At 51.1% G+C, this 14836-nt stretch overlaps 1 protein-coding gene across 2 annotated transcripts in view; it reads right to left on the reverse strand.

Annotated features, from left to right (window-relative positions):
* HOPX (HOP homeobox) overlaps positions 1-14836 on the reverse strand; it is a 102122-nt gene that overhangs the window by 77207 nt on the left and 10079 nt on the right. The gene's annotated exons all lie outside the window — the stretch shown is intronic.

Below are 14836 nucleotides of genomic sequence, written 5' to 3' on the forward strand. Positions count from 1 at the left end.
GGAACCACAGATCACATTCTCCTGGATGTGATATATTGTTTGATGCGGCCAGGAGTCCTATGGCTCTGATTTTATAGATGTCAAAAAGGCATTTGATAGGGCTTCTTGGAAATACCTGGGGACCAAGATGGGTCAGTTTGGAGGTAGGTTCAGGATACATCAATGCAATAAGATCATTATTTTATAAGCCCATGGCCCGTATCCAGCTGTGGGTGCTAAGTCTGGGGAAATACAGAGAGGTACCAGGCAAGGGTGTCCATGCTCTCCTCTGCTTTTTGCATTGTATATCAACCCCCTATTATTGAAATTAGAATCGAACCCCCTGATAATACTGATGCACCAACAGGGAATAGATACTAAAGTATAGGCCTACACCGACGACATTGCTATAGTCACGTCTGGCCCAGAGAAGGCCATTGCAGAGTTAAAAAGAGAGAGACTCAGGAAAAAGGAGGAAAAAGCTCTAAATTCAAGGAGAGACAAGAAGGCATGTATAAAGGAGAAACAGATCTAGGCTCAGGTCATAGAATGGTCCAGCAACCAAGAACCAGATACTAGTCTCCAGGGGATAGTTCTTGATCCATAATTGGGACTTGTGGTGGGACACAGAGACGATTTGGTACATCAATGGTTTTACTGCGGTGATTTTGATTCTAATATGGAGGCATTTAACTTGGGATAGTTATTGGTAAAGATTTTTCTTGGACAATTTGTGATATGGTTTGAGGTAATGCTGGGAAAGCTTCCTCTTGTGTAGTTTTGTCATGGGATTTTGTAATAAAATGCTAAAAACAAAAAAAGGGTTAGAACTAGAGGATAACGAATATTGAGGAAAAAAATACTATGGAGAAAAAAAATATCCTTTTCATGGCCCATTCATTCTGCTTCCCCCCACCCCCCAACCTTACTACCCCCCAGGAGAAGGGTAAATGGAATATAAACAGTTAATTGGCTGAGAAGGATCCAACGAAGTGACTACCCAGACTCAGATTTCTACTTCAGCCTCAAGCTATGGACGAAAAGACAGCTCTTATATTTTATCTGTGACCCAAACGCTGACAGGCTGATGCTTACATGGACTTCTAATGCATACAATGAAAAGGTGTGGAACTGGAAGGTCAGGTTCAGTCTTCAGATTGCTCCCCATGCCCGAAAGACATAGTTGATGCCTGAGAGGTAGTAACAGAACATTCCGGAGGAACTTGCAAAATCTGCACTGGCTTTAGGGCTTCACACACACTGTAACTTGAACGTTTTCATAACTGTTTAAAACGTGTGTGAAAGCTACATAGATATACCCTAGAACAAGTCAGACAAAGTTCCTGCTGATGTATGTTCACTTACTTTCACCAGGAGCAGAGGAATGAAGAGGGGGTAAATGTACACCTACAGAAGTTTGCCAATCATGGTTCCCAAATCTAGATGCTAAATGCACAGGTAAATATTTACCCCCTCAAGGTATAATAGTACTCAAAAACTAGCTGCTTGCAAGTACTGTAACAGGCCCTCAACATGTTGTCCGGACCCAGCATTTAGGGCAATCTGAAGCCTAACTGGAGCAACTGGTTAGCGTTGGAAACCAAACTATGTAAGCATCCCAAAGAGTGGCATTAATGTCCAGAAAAAGCCAAACTTGCACACATTTGCTACAGAAATGTAATGCTTGAAGCAACCATATACCAATTAGAAATTGGGTTTATGACTTCACTCCTGCACTTTATGCAACCTTGTTCCCCGAGAGTGTGGTGAAGGCAGGACACTAAGGGGGTCATTCTGACCCTGGCGGTCAGTGTTAAAGCGGCGGCCAACCCGCCAACAGGCTAACGGCCTAAAAATATGAATTCTGACCCTGGCGGGAACCGCCAACACAGGCCGCCGCTTTTACACTCCGACCGCCACGGCGGTACAAACAAACAGCGCGGCGGTCACCGCCAACAGGCAGGCGGCAGACAATGTACCGCCCACCCTATCACGACCCACCAATCCGCCACCTTTTCCGGGGCGGGAGACCCGCCGATAAAAACACGGCGGAAACAGACATCTCCAATGGAAAACGCTTACCTCGACACACTCCACGCGGAATCGGAACAGCATGGAACCCGAACTCCACATCCTCCCAGCCATTGCCTTCCTGCTCTTCTTCCAGGATCACGAACCTCGCCGCAGACGACAACGGTGAGTACTGCACCTACGACACAGGGGAGGGGGGAGGAGGAAAGGTTACGGGCACACACATACGCCACACACCCACCCCCACCCTCACCGAAATATCTACACACCTATGCAGATAAAAAAGTCAGAGTGACACCCCCAACCCCCCCCAAAAACAAAGACAAAAGGCAATGAATGTAAAAGTAGAACCATATTATTGCAACAATAAAGTATAGCTACCATAGCAATATATGAAGAATGAATCGACATCTAGAACTCTATCCATACCAGTAGCAAAAGTCCGGCCCAGTCATTCAAAGTCCAAATGTCCGTGGGCCAATGTGCAGCAACACATGGGCAAAGCCCACACACGAGATCGAGTCCATTGGAGAGAACACTGCTGGGGCATCACTAAAATAAAAAGACAGGCACCTCAGGGGGAAGGGAAGGGGGGGCACCTCAGCCACATGAGTGAACGACGCCAGATCCACGAAGGGCCTCCATGCCCACTGTGGCATCCTGGGGAGTGCAAAGCCACAGTCTCGCAAGTCTCTACAGTGGGTGGATTGCCCACTGTGCCATCCTGGGGAGTGCAAAGCCACAGTCTCACAAGTCTCTACAGTGGGTGGATTGCCCACTGTGCCATCCTGGGGAGTGCAAAGCCACAGTCCATCAGGTGGATTACAGAGACCACTGGTCATGGAGGAGGCATGGTGGGCAGAGTGCGTCGTGAAAGCCTGCCTGACACAGAACCAGGACTGCCAATGGGCCAGCGGTGCTTGACAGGAAGGGCCCAGCGGAGCGGTGCTTGAGATGAAGGGCCCAGCGGAGCGGTGCTTGAGATGAAGGGCCCAGCGGTGCTTGAGATGAAGGGCCCAGCGGAGCGGTGCTTGACAGGAAGGGCCCAGCGGAGCGGTGCTTGAGATGAAGGGCCCAGCGGAGCGGTGCTTGAGATGAAGGGCCCAGCGGAGCGGTGCTTGAGATGAAGGGCCCAGCGGAGCGGTGCTTGACAGGAAGGGCCCAGCGGAGCGGTGCTTGACAGGAAGGGCCCAGCGGAGCGGTGCTTGACAGGAAGGGCCCAGCGGAGCGGTGCTTGACAGGAAGGGCCCAGCGGAGCGGTGCTTGACAGGAAGCGCCCAGCGGAGCGGTGCTTGACAGGAAGGGCCCAGCGGAGCGGTGCTTGAGATGAAGGGCCCAGCGGAGCGGTGCTTGAGATGAAGGGCCCAGCGGAGCGGTGCTTGACAGGAAGGGCCCAGCGGAGCGGTGCTTGACAGGAAGGGCCCAGCGGAGCGGTGCTTGACAGGAAGGGCCCAGCGGAGCGGTGCTTGACAGGAAGGGCCCTGTTCAGCGGTGCTTCTCACGGCGGGGCCCTGTTCAGCGGTGCTTCTCACGGCGGGGCCCTGTTCAGCGGTGCTTCTCACGGCGGGGCCCTGTTCAGCGGTGCTTCTCACGGCGGGGCCCTGTTCAGCGGTGCTTCTCACGGCGGGCCCCTGTTCAGCGGTGCTTCTCACGGCGGGCCCCTGTTCAGCGGTTCTGGTCACGGCGGGGCCCTGTTCAGCGGTGCTTCTCACGGCGGGCCCTGTTCAGCAGTTCTGGTCACGGGGGGGCCCTGTTCAGCGGTGCCTGTCTTGTGCTTCCAGTGAACCACACCTGGCCAATACTTGCCGCTCAGTCTGCATCGGACCTTTCCGTTGCGGGGCCCTCCTGTGATGGAGTCCTGGGGCCCTGGCTCTCCTTCGATACCCCCGGAATGGGGCTGGTGGGGCCCTCATGGCCAGGTCGGCTGCTCCCTGCCTTTTGCTCCTTGCTGCCCTTGCCCTCCTTGGCAGACTGTCAGTGACCCTTGGCTCCCTTACCCGATGTGACAGGTGACGGTGCAAGGCTACCCTCCTTGGGGGCAGGCGTATCAGGCCTGTCGCGCCTGCCCTTCAGTTTTTTGGTCCTCTTCCCGGGGGGGGGGGGGGGCTGGCTGTGCCTTTGCTGCTGGACGATGTCCCAGCCCAAGGAAAGGGTGGACTCCAAAAACCAGGCACGACGTTCTTTGGAGTTGCTGGGCTGGTGGTGGCTGAGGTGTTTGTGGAACTCTTATGGGATGGAGGGGGTGGGTCAGGTGAGGAAAAGAGGTCCACTTTAGCGAGGAAAATTTTCTTTGGAGCCATGGGAATGGTGGCTGGAGTGGGTATGGGAGTGGAGGAAGAGGATGTGGTTGTAGGAGAGTCAATTGTGCTGTCTTTGGGTGCAGGTGCTTGGGCAGGAGGCTGACGTGAGGTGGATGGCTGTTGTTTGGGTGCCTGCCTGCGTTTGTGTGGTTGGGAAGCGGGGGTGACAGACACACTGGGAGAGGACACAGGGGACGTGTACATGGCAGTGGGGGTGGTGACTGCACGTGTGCGGACTGGTGTGGAGGGTGTGCTGGTGATGGGTGCAATGGCTGATGGTGGTGTGCTTGCAGGTGTGTGTGGAGACGTCACAGGGAGGGAGGAGGGAGACGAGGAGGTGGGGGACACAGAGGAGGTAGTGGCTGTTGGCATGTCTGCATCTGGATGTTGCTTGGGTGAATGCTTGTGTGTCCTGTGGTGCTTATGTCTGGATGAGCTGCCCTTGGGTGTTGAGGTGTGTGCAGGCTGGTCTGTAGGTGTGGATGGGATAGGCAGAGGAACAGGGGAGTGGGACTGGGTGGAGGGAGTCAGAAGAGGGAGGCTGGAGACAGGGACAATCGCTGCCGTCAGTGCTGAGGCCAGAGCGTTGAACGATCGTTGATGGGCAGCCTGACCCGAATGAAGGCCCTCCAGGTATGCATTGCTTTGATGCACCTCCCTCTCCACACCCTGGATGGCATTCAAAAGGGTAGACTGCCCAACAATGATGGTACTCAGGAGGTCAATGACCTCCTCACTGAGGGCAGCAGGGGTGACTGGGGCAGGGCCTGAGGTGCCTGGGGCGAAGGAGATGACCGGCTTCCTGGCCTTGCGGGCACGGGCCGAAGGCCAAGGGGCTGCTGGGAGGGCGGAGCTGGTGCGCTGGGTGGCGGCTGTACCTGTAGGATCGGTGGGCACGGATGTTGCCGCCACCGCAAGGGAGCTCCCTTCCGAGGACGTGTCGGTGTCGCTGCCGTCTCCACGGGTCCCCGTGGTGGAGCCCCCCTCGCCCTCCGTCTCACTGGTCATGTCGGAGTCCGTTGCATGGCCCTCCGGGGCCATGTGAGATGCAGCTCCCTTTTGCGCCGATGCCACTTCTCCTCCGCCTGATGATGCTAATGCACACATTCACAGTAAAACAAAGAAAATGGGGGGGGGTGGAAAACATAAAGACAAGTTGAGTGCATGCATTGGGGACACCGTTGGCGGAGAGGACAGACACAGAAGCCCCCTGCACTACGCTGCGCACTTGGGGTACACTACTCATTCACTGGGACATGCCCTACAAGCCTATGGGCGACAACTGCCCACACAGTATACACTGGTCCATGAATCGCGTTACTAGGCACCCTACAGAGGTGGGGGGCGGGGGCACAGGACCATACTTCATGGACGGGCCTATCCTACAGAAATCGCCTTGGCCTAGGGATACCCACAGCCCTCCTCCCCCACCCAGGCACCTCCACTGCGCGCAAAATAGCTGAATGTGCTGGTACTCACCCCCTTGTGTCTGCTGTGATGTCCTCAAGCGCCCATCTAAATCGGGGTAGGCCACCGCCAGGATCCGGGACATCAGGGGGGTCAAGGTACGACTGGCACCCCTCCTAGGTTGGGAGGCCATCCCCAGCAGAGCCTCCGCGGTCTTCCTGCTCCTGCGGCGGATGTCCTCCCACCTCTTGCGGCAGTGGGTGCCCCTTCTGGTGTGGACCCCCAGGGCCCGGACGTCCTTGGCGATGGCACGCCAAATGTCAATCTTCTGATGGGTGCTGACCTATGTGACATGTACGGGGGGGAAGAGAAACATCATCACTTTTCTGCATGCTCGATGTGAGTGGCCCCCCCTCCCCAACCTTGCCATGTGGCACATGCTCTCATCTGTCGTGCCATGCATTCGTCATTCGCTGCCCTCCCCTCCATCGTACATCCTCCCCACTCAGCCCAGGCATTGGGCACTATGCATTGCCCCCCGTGTACTCACCTGTTGGTCTGGAGGCCCGTAGAGTAGCGCATACTGGGGGAGGACCCCGTCCACAAGCTTCTCCAACTCCTCGGAACTGAAGGCGGGGGCCCTTTCCCCAGTCGCAGCAGCCATTGTCACTTCCAGACCGAGGTCACAGCAGCACTTGCAGTATAGATCCTCTCCTGTGGATGCTCAGGTCTCGTGTGATCAAGCCGAGAGAAAATGGCGGTTACGGCCGCGGCGGTGCGTACCGCGACCGCCGGCGCTCACCGCCATTGGCTCCTGAAACCCATAGGGTTCAATGTTGTCCAATGCGGCTTTGCGCCGCGGACTGCGACTGCCTACCGCCACGGTGTGCCACGCTTGCGCAATGACCTCACTTCACATTGTCACACTTCACAGGTCAGGCAGCCGCCATTTCAAGGGCCCACATGGCTTCATTCCTACTGCGTCACACATACCTAGGCCTTGCACCGACAATCATACTAGCCATTCAATCCCGAGAGATTCGTGTACTGTGCATGCTGTGGGCACTTACCTGTGGGTTGCTTGACTCTGTGCTCCATGTTGTCCTTCCTAGGCATCGTCCGCTGGGACTTGCGAGGAGACGGAGGAATCTTCCCGTGTACAGACCGCTGGTGGACCTGTCGACAATGGAAGAAAGACACGTCATACTCACCTACAGACTCAACCGTGCCACTATACAGGAACTGTGTGCCCAGCTGGAGCCAGACCTGATGTCACCCATCCGCCAACCCACAGGGATTCCGCCTCTAGTGCAGGTGCTGTCAGTACTGCATTTTTTGGCAAGTGGATCATTTCAAACTACCGTGGCCATTTCATCTGGGATGTCTCAGCCTATGTTTTCTAAGGTGTTGTCCAGAGTGTTGTCTGCCCTGATGAAATACATGCGGAGCTACATCATTTTCCCTGAGGTGGGTGACTTGCCTACAGTGAAGGGTGATTTCTATGCCCTTGGACACATTCCCAATATCATTGGTGCCATTGATGGTACCCATGTGGCTTTGGTTCCCCCAAAAGACGATGAGCAGGTGTACAGGAACCGTAAAAATTATCATTCGATGAATGTCCAGGTGGTCTGTTTGGCTGACCAGTACATCTCCCATTTAAATGCCAAGTTCCCAGGGTCAGTGCATGACGCGTACATCATGCGAAATAGCAGCATCCCTTATGTGAGGGAACTGCTACAGAGACACCGTGTGTGGCTAATTGGTGACTCTGGTTACCCAAACCTGCCTTGGCTATTGACCCCAGTGAGGAATCCCAGGACCAGGGCAGAGGAACGGTACAATGAGGCCCATGGGCGGACTAGGAGGGTGATTGAGCGGACCTTCGGCCTCCTGAAGGCCAGGTTTAGGTGCCTGCATATGACTGGTGGATCCCTAATGTACTCACCAAGGAAGGTGTGTCATATCATCGTGGCCTGCTGCATGCTTCACAACCTGACTTTGCAACGCCAGGTGCCTTTCCTGCAGGAGGATGGTCCAGATGGTGGTGTTGTGGCCGCTGTGGAGCCTGCGGAGAATGAAGAGGAGGAAGACGAAGAGGACGACACAGACAACAGGGACAGAGTGATACTGCAGTATTTCCAGTGACACACAGGTAAGAATCTACTCCTGCATTGTATTATATCTGTAACTGTAGTGGCTTTCTACTGTCTGACCTTTCACCCCAATGTATGGTAACTCAGTTGTGTATATCACTTCCTATTTCAGTGATCTGATCCCCACGGAGTGCCCTCTGTTTTTTTTCCCCATGGACTACCGCTGTGTGACACTGGTATGTTGTCATCACAATGTAACTAGAAATGTTTTGTTGGTTATATCGAATACATTTGGTTTAAATAAATAGATAGCAGAATCCAGTTGGTTAATGTGCAATAATTGTGTTTATTGAAGTTTTAAAAAAGGTGTATAGTTCAAACAGGGTGATGGTGGAGGCATGTCCATGGCAGTGTCCAGACTGTCGTTCCTACAGGTCCATTGTCCATATGCCTGTGGAAGGTGGAGCAGGGGCAGTTCAAGGTTGGACAGGGTAAACAAGTGGGACAGTGGGATGACATCCGGGGGTTTCCGTGCATGGCGGGGGTCTTGACATCCTACTCTGTCTTCTTCCTCGATCTCAGGCCTTTCTTGCGGGGTGGTTCTTGTTCTGCAGGGGGTGGGGTCCGGGAGGGCCGTTGCTGTTGTGTCGGGGCCTCCTGACCACTAGCGCCGGCGGAGGTGGTGGGCTGTTCTTCCTCCATGCTAGTGGCAGGGGCACTTTGGGGGGCCACATGGTCCCGCAATGTGGTGACAATCTGGTTGAGTGCCACCACGATTGTACCCATTGCGGAACTGATGCTGCGCAGTTCTTCCCGGAACCCCATGTACTGGCCCTCCTGCATGGCCTGGATCTCCTGGAACCTGGCCAGGACCGTCGCCATCGTCTCTTGGGAGTGGTGGTACGCTCCCATGATGGTGGTGAGGGCCTCTTGGACAGTGGGTTCCCTAGGCCTGTCCTCCCTCTGTCGCACAGCAGCCCTCCTAGTTCCTCTTTGTTCCTGGGCCTCTGTCCCCTGGACGGTGTGCCCACTACCAGTGCCCCCAGGTCCCTGTTGTTGTTGGGGTTGTGGGTTACCCTGGGTGCCCTGTACTGGTAGACACACCGCTGCTTGACCTGTCCTGGAGACAGAAGCATGGGCCGCTGGGTGGGTGCTGTGCTGGTGTTTCCTGAGGGGGGTAGGTCTGCTGTGGCCTGTGGCTGACTGAGGGTAACCGACTGTCCAGAGGTCCCCGATGGTCCGGGCTGGTCATCAGGTTCTAGGTCGACAGAGCTGCTGTCATCACTGGGGGCCTGTTCTGGGGGTGGGATGGACAAATCTGGACCCTCCTGGCCGGTGTGTTGGCGTTCGGGCCCTGCAGGGGTAAAATAATATGGTTATTGCTTTTGTGTGCCGTGGCGTCCGATTTGTGGGTGCCCTTGTCCCCCAGTGCTTGCAGTCCCATGTGTGTGGAGTTGTGAGGGTGGTTTGTGGGGGGGGATGGGTATGTGCAGTGGTCATGCTTAGGTGATGGGTGTCCATGGTTTGTGTTGGCATTCAGGGGTTTGGGGTGGGTTGGGTGGGTTGTGCTGGTGAGACATTAACAGGGAGTATGTGTTCTGGGGGTTAGGGGTGAGGGTGGGGGTGTGGGTTGGCATGCTGGTGGTTGGGGGGGGTGAAGTAGTTGAGATTAGACTTACCAGAGTCCATTCCTCCGCCTACTCCAGCGAGGCCCTCAGGATGCAGGATGTTCAAGACCTCTTGCTCCCATGCTGTGAATTCGGGTGGAGAAGGGTGGGGGTCCGCCGCCAGTCTTCTGCACAGCGATGTTGTGTCTTGACACCATCGACCGCACCTTCCCCCGTAGGTCGTTCCAGCGCTTTCGGATGTCTTCCCGATTTCTGGGATGCTGTCCCACAGCGTTGACCCTGTCGACGATCCTTTGCCATAGCTCCGCCTTCCTGGCTATTGTGGTGTGCTGCACCTGTGTGCGGAAGAGCTGGGGCTCTACCCTGATTATTTCCTCCACCATGACCTTGAGTTCTTGGTCCGTGAACCTGGGGTGTCTTTGGGGTGCCATGGGGTGGTGTGGATGAGGTGTGGGGTGGTGTTTGTGGTGATGAGTGTGGTGGTGTGTGGTGTTTTGTGCGTAGATGTGGTGTGGGTGATGATGTTGGGTTCCTGTGTGTGTTGTGGTTTGCGTTCCCTGTGCTCTCTCTCTGTGTATTGCGCCTTGTCTCTGAATTTCGATTTGTGGGGGTTTGTGGGTGTGTGTTTTATATCGTGATGGGTGTGTGGGTGTGGTGTGTGTATGTGTATCAGGTGTGTGTATTTCGAATTGTCCAATGTGGCTGTGTTTTGTAAATGTGTGTGTATTTTGAGCGCGGCGGTGTGTACCGCCAATGGGATACCGCGGTTGAAAGACCGCCGCGTGGATTCGTGGGTCGTAATGGCATGGGCGTGTTTGTGTTGGCGTGACGGTGGAGGTTTGGTCATCTCCAGTTTATCGCTGACCGCTGATGAGGCGGCCTTCAGTGGATGTCGGGTTTTTGGCGGTTTGGCAGTTGTGGGTCAGAATGACTGTGGCGGTTTACCGTGGCCGCGGCGGTATGATGGCGGTCTTCTGACCGGCGGTAAGAGCCTTTTACCGCCAGGGTCAGAATGACCCCCTAAGTGATCTCTTTACAAGGGGCCCCTTTAAGGCATTTGAACAATCCAAAACTGAATTTCAACTATCTGAATCCTCCTGCCTCCAATAGTTGCAATTAACCCATTACAATTAAACCATTGCACCCCTACAATGTTGTGACTACCACTCGATCTATCTTGCCTTTTGAGAAAATGATCGATCATATCAGGGTACACAGGGCCTCATCCCCAACACATATCAGGCGCTGCAAGACTGCATAGTGGTTGTGACCCACCCATATCAAACTCGCTGGCAAATGGTACTGGGCATCCCCATAACTACCAAATAATGGAAGGACTATGGAGAGTCTTGCTCAAAACCCATAGAAGGATCTCCCATAGGGCAAATACATACATGATAATGTACCAATGATACCTAAAGCTGTTGCGGCTCAACAAAATGTTCCCTACCGCCTCTCCACATGTTGCCACTGTACCTAGGCAGTAGCGACTTTCTGCACATCTGGTGATCCTGCATAATGATCCAGTCCTTTTGGGAAGAAATCTTGAGTCAGTTTAAGAATACACTTAGCTATCCCATTCCACCAAGCCTGGCCATACTAATCTTAGGCCTACAAACCACTCAGTTAGAGGGTGTGACACACTCTGACTGGACAACCCTCAGCTATATGACAGGAATGGCAAAACAATGGATTGCTCTTTTTTGGTGGGAAAAATAGAGATCACCTCTCCCCCCCAGCCCCCTATAGGTTCAACAGACTGTGGCATGTGTTAGCAATGGAACACATCCCCCACTCATTAGCAATCACAAGAAGAGGTTTACCACTACCAGACTCTCTCACCAACTACATGTCCAGACTTGAACTACTTTGCTTCTTGCCAAGTCCCTCCGTGCTGTGCAGCTTTTTGAACAATGTATGGAGAAAGCACGCTGCGAACTCCCTCTCTTGAAGGCTCAGTTGCTACGTAAGAGAGGGTCTGCAACTTGTCTTGATAACATTTGCTGACTGCCCCCCGACCACCTTCCTTTTACCTCCCCCCACTCCTGCCACTCCCAAGGAAATGCTTCACCTTTATTTTTGTTTCTCTTAATGAGAGGCTTAAACTGAGACAAGAAGGACAAGAGCCCTCCCCCCTTGATTTTCTATACTTTTTCATGTTTGCACTCTCGATTTGAGGTAATGTTACATCTCAGCACTATGCTTGGGCAATTACGTATACAATTTACATAAGATTCCATTGATTTTGATATGTGTTGATTCAAGTATCTTAAACCTTGGTCATCAATACGCATCACCATGTACAGCTAAGTTTTAAGATGATACTGCTTGTGTCATTTTGCACCCCTTGGAAAACTTAATGAATACAGCTGAGTAAAATAACAAATTGGAAGAAGTTGAAGAAGCTTCTGGAGTTTTTCCCCCCACATATGCTTCTGGAATTGTGAGCCTCTTTGCCCAGGTCCCAATATGTCTGGGTGACAAAAGCCTGGTTTCAGGTTATTTGTGAGTGTGCCGAGGCAACTCCTTTGAAATGTAAGTGGGGCAGAGAACTGTTCCGCACCTAACTTCCCCCCACCCCCCAACCTCATCCTGGCAGGATGATCCTTTCCAAGCCATACAGGTGCTACTGTTCACTGTCTGGGCTCAATCCACATTCCTGATGAGGCAGCCCTGGCAGCTGGAAATTCATAGAAGGCCTCAGAAAGTTTAGGGTAGTAAAATGACTACTTTCTAAAAGTAGCATTTTCAAAATTGTTATCTAAAAGCCAATTTTACCATTAAAGATGGTTTTAAATTACAATTCATTCGAGACTGAACATGGCATGCCTACCTAATCACAAACAAACGTCATCACTTATTAAATTAAATAAGGTAACCCAATGGTATCCTAAGGAAGAGGTGGGCCACACAGTAGTGAAAAATGAATTAAGGGGGTTTTCACTACCAGGGCAAGTAAAAATTAGAAGTACATGTCCAACTTTTTAAAGACAATACAATACAAATCAATGCATCATGCCCTGTGGGCTGTTTAGGGTCTACTACAGTGGTGTCATATGTACTAAAAAAGGAGGTTTAGGCCTGGTGAAAGGTTTATTTTGCCAGGTCAAATTGGCAGTTTAAAACTGCACTATAGGCTGCAATGGCAGCCCTGATTAATCTTTTAAAGGGAAATATAAGTGGGGGGCGCATAGGTGTAGCAGGCCCACTAGTAGCATTTAATTTACAGTCCCTAGGTACAAGTTGTACCACTTTACTGGGGACTTATAATTTAATTAAATTTGCCAGTTAGGTGTACGCCAAGTGTACCATGTTTTAAGGGGAGAGTGCAAGCACTTTAGCACTAGTTAGCAGTGGTAAAGTGCACAGCCATAAAAGCCAACAACAATGGGTTCGGAAGGCAGGAGGGGTGAAGACACAAAGTTTGAGGGTGAGACTGCAGAGAAGACCAAGCCCAGCACCACCTTTCTCTAGATAAGTGTGTTTCACGTTCAGGTTAAGAACAAGTACCTACCTGCATATTTTTATTGTTTAGATTACCCGATCACAATCTCATCACTTTATACAGAGAAATGTAGTCATGTGCCTATGACAATATTCTGTTGTCAAATGTATACTTTTACCTGCACTAGGGTGGGCAAGCACGGTTTGTTTATCCAATGTTACAATAAATTTCCAGCCGAAAAGTGCACATCTTCAACACTCACAGCAATGTTTTCTCCCACTCTATACGAGACCTCAGCCCAAGCAGGAGGAGAAGGAGCAGAAATTATTAATGCACCTGACTGGCGAGTACCCTGCCCTGCTTCGCTGCTCACCAGCGATTGTCACGGTGTAATCTTGGCTACTACTGGCCTTGTTAGGTCCTTTCCACCTAGCTTACCCAACATCATCACTGCAACTCTACCCTCACAACACCCCACCAAACCTGTAATGTTAGATCTCAAAAGTGTGCTTTTCCACGAGAGGTGGGTAGGCCAGCATAAGTATAGAAAGAGCCGAGCCAGGATGTGGCTTGGACCTTAGGGACAAAACACGAGTCATCAATATATTTAGGATGTAAATCATACAACATACTCTAAAATGTTATAAATACTCCTTCTACATGTGTATTAATTTAGTATATTAGTTTATATCACTGAATTAAGTGGCGTTTATTAAAAACAAGTTGATAAAAATAAACTTAGGAACATTCAATAATCCAGTGGAAGCTTGAACCTGCACAGAAAATGATGTGAACAGGGAAAAAAAAAGTTCAGATAAAGGAAAATTGAGAGGGTGGGAAAGAGAAAGTATTGAAGAAGATAAGAAGGAAAGTAGGGCATGGAGAAGAATCAAATATGAAAGGAACAGTGTAAAGAAAGGATGAAGAGGGTGGGAATCAAAGGTGAAAGGAAGGATGAGTGAAAGGGATAGTGTAAGGGAGGAACAATGGAAGAAAGGGCAAATGATGGGAGGAAGCAATGGTGGAGAGATGGGTGAAAAGAAAGAAGGGGAATCAGAGGTATGGTGAATAACAAGTTAATGGAAGGGTTAAAGCAAGATGAGTAAAAGGAATGACAGCTGGAAGGAAGGAGGGCAAAAGGAACCATGCTAGGAAATGTTAAGATTCACCCCCTCGGTGTCAATAAAGGTATGGCTCAAAATGGGGGGCTACTTTTCTGACTACTTCCTTTTTATATCCTACCCCAATGCCCTGGTGATTCTGTCCTGAATAAACCAAGTCAAGTCAGTTTTGCTAAGTGCACTGAATGTATTGCCAATACGGCCATAATATATGGAGCAACGTGATAGTCAATTATACATGTATATGATGTACATCCTGAGCTAAAATGCTTCAAAGAAAATTAAGTGTTGTAAATTGAGAGGATCAAATAATTTGCTCATGTGGAGTAGGTTTTGAGCTTAGTTTTCCGGGTTTGAAATTGAGTTGTACAATTCCGCTACTGGATAGATATCACTGTGCCTCTCACGTTTAATACCAAAGTACAATGTTGAGTGTTCAGTTCTTTAAGGAGCTAATCTATGTTATATTCACCACAACTGATCTGCAAATACGTGTGTCATATATCATCATTTTGACTATATGTCAGAAGTCTTTCTATAAAATACACAAGGCAATCTAGGACATTGAAAAACGTATCTGCTCTCAATAGTACAAAATTATGGGACAAGGAAAGCAGGAATACCACTGGATTCCCCTCACTGGAAGCTAATTTAGGGGGACCCCATGAAACCAATAGGACTACTAAACAGATTAGCAAAAAAAAGACATGAAAATTCAAGGTTCATTAGAGTTCTCTCAGAGATTACAAGTCTTCAAAGGGCCACATATCAAACGCAGCAACTCTCATAGGTGCTAGATGTAGAATTGCTGGGGTGCTGCAGCAGCCCG

Source organism: Pleurodeles waltl, chromosome 1_2 (assembly GCF_031143425.1).
Source record: "Pleurodeles waltl isolate 20211129_DDA chromosome 1_2, aPleWal1.hap1.20221129, whole genome shotgun sequence".
Classification (NCBI taxonomy): domain Eukaryota; kingdom Metazoa; phylum Chordata; class Amphibia; order Caudata; family Salamandridae; genus Pleurodeles; species Pleurodeles waltl.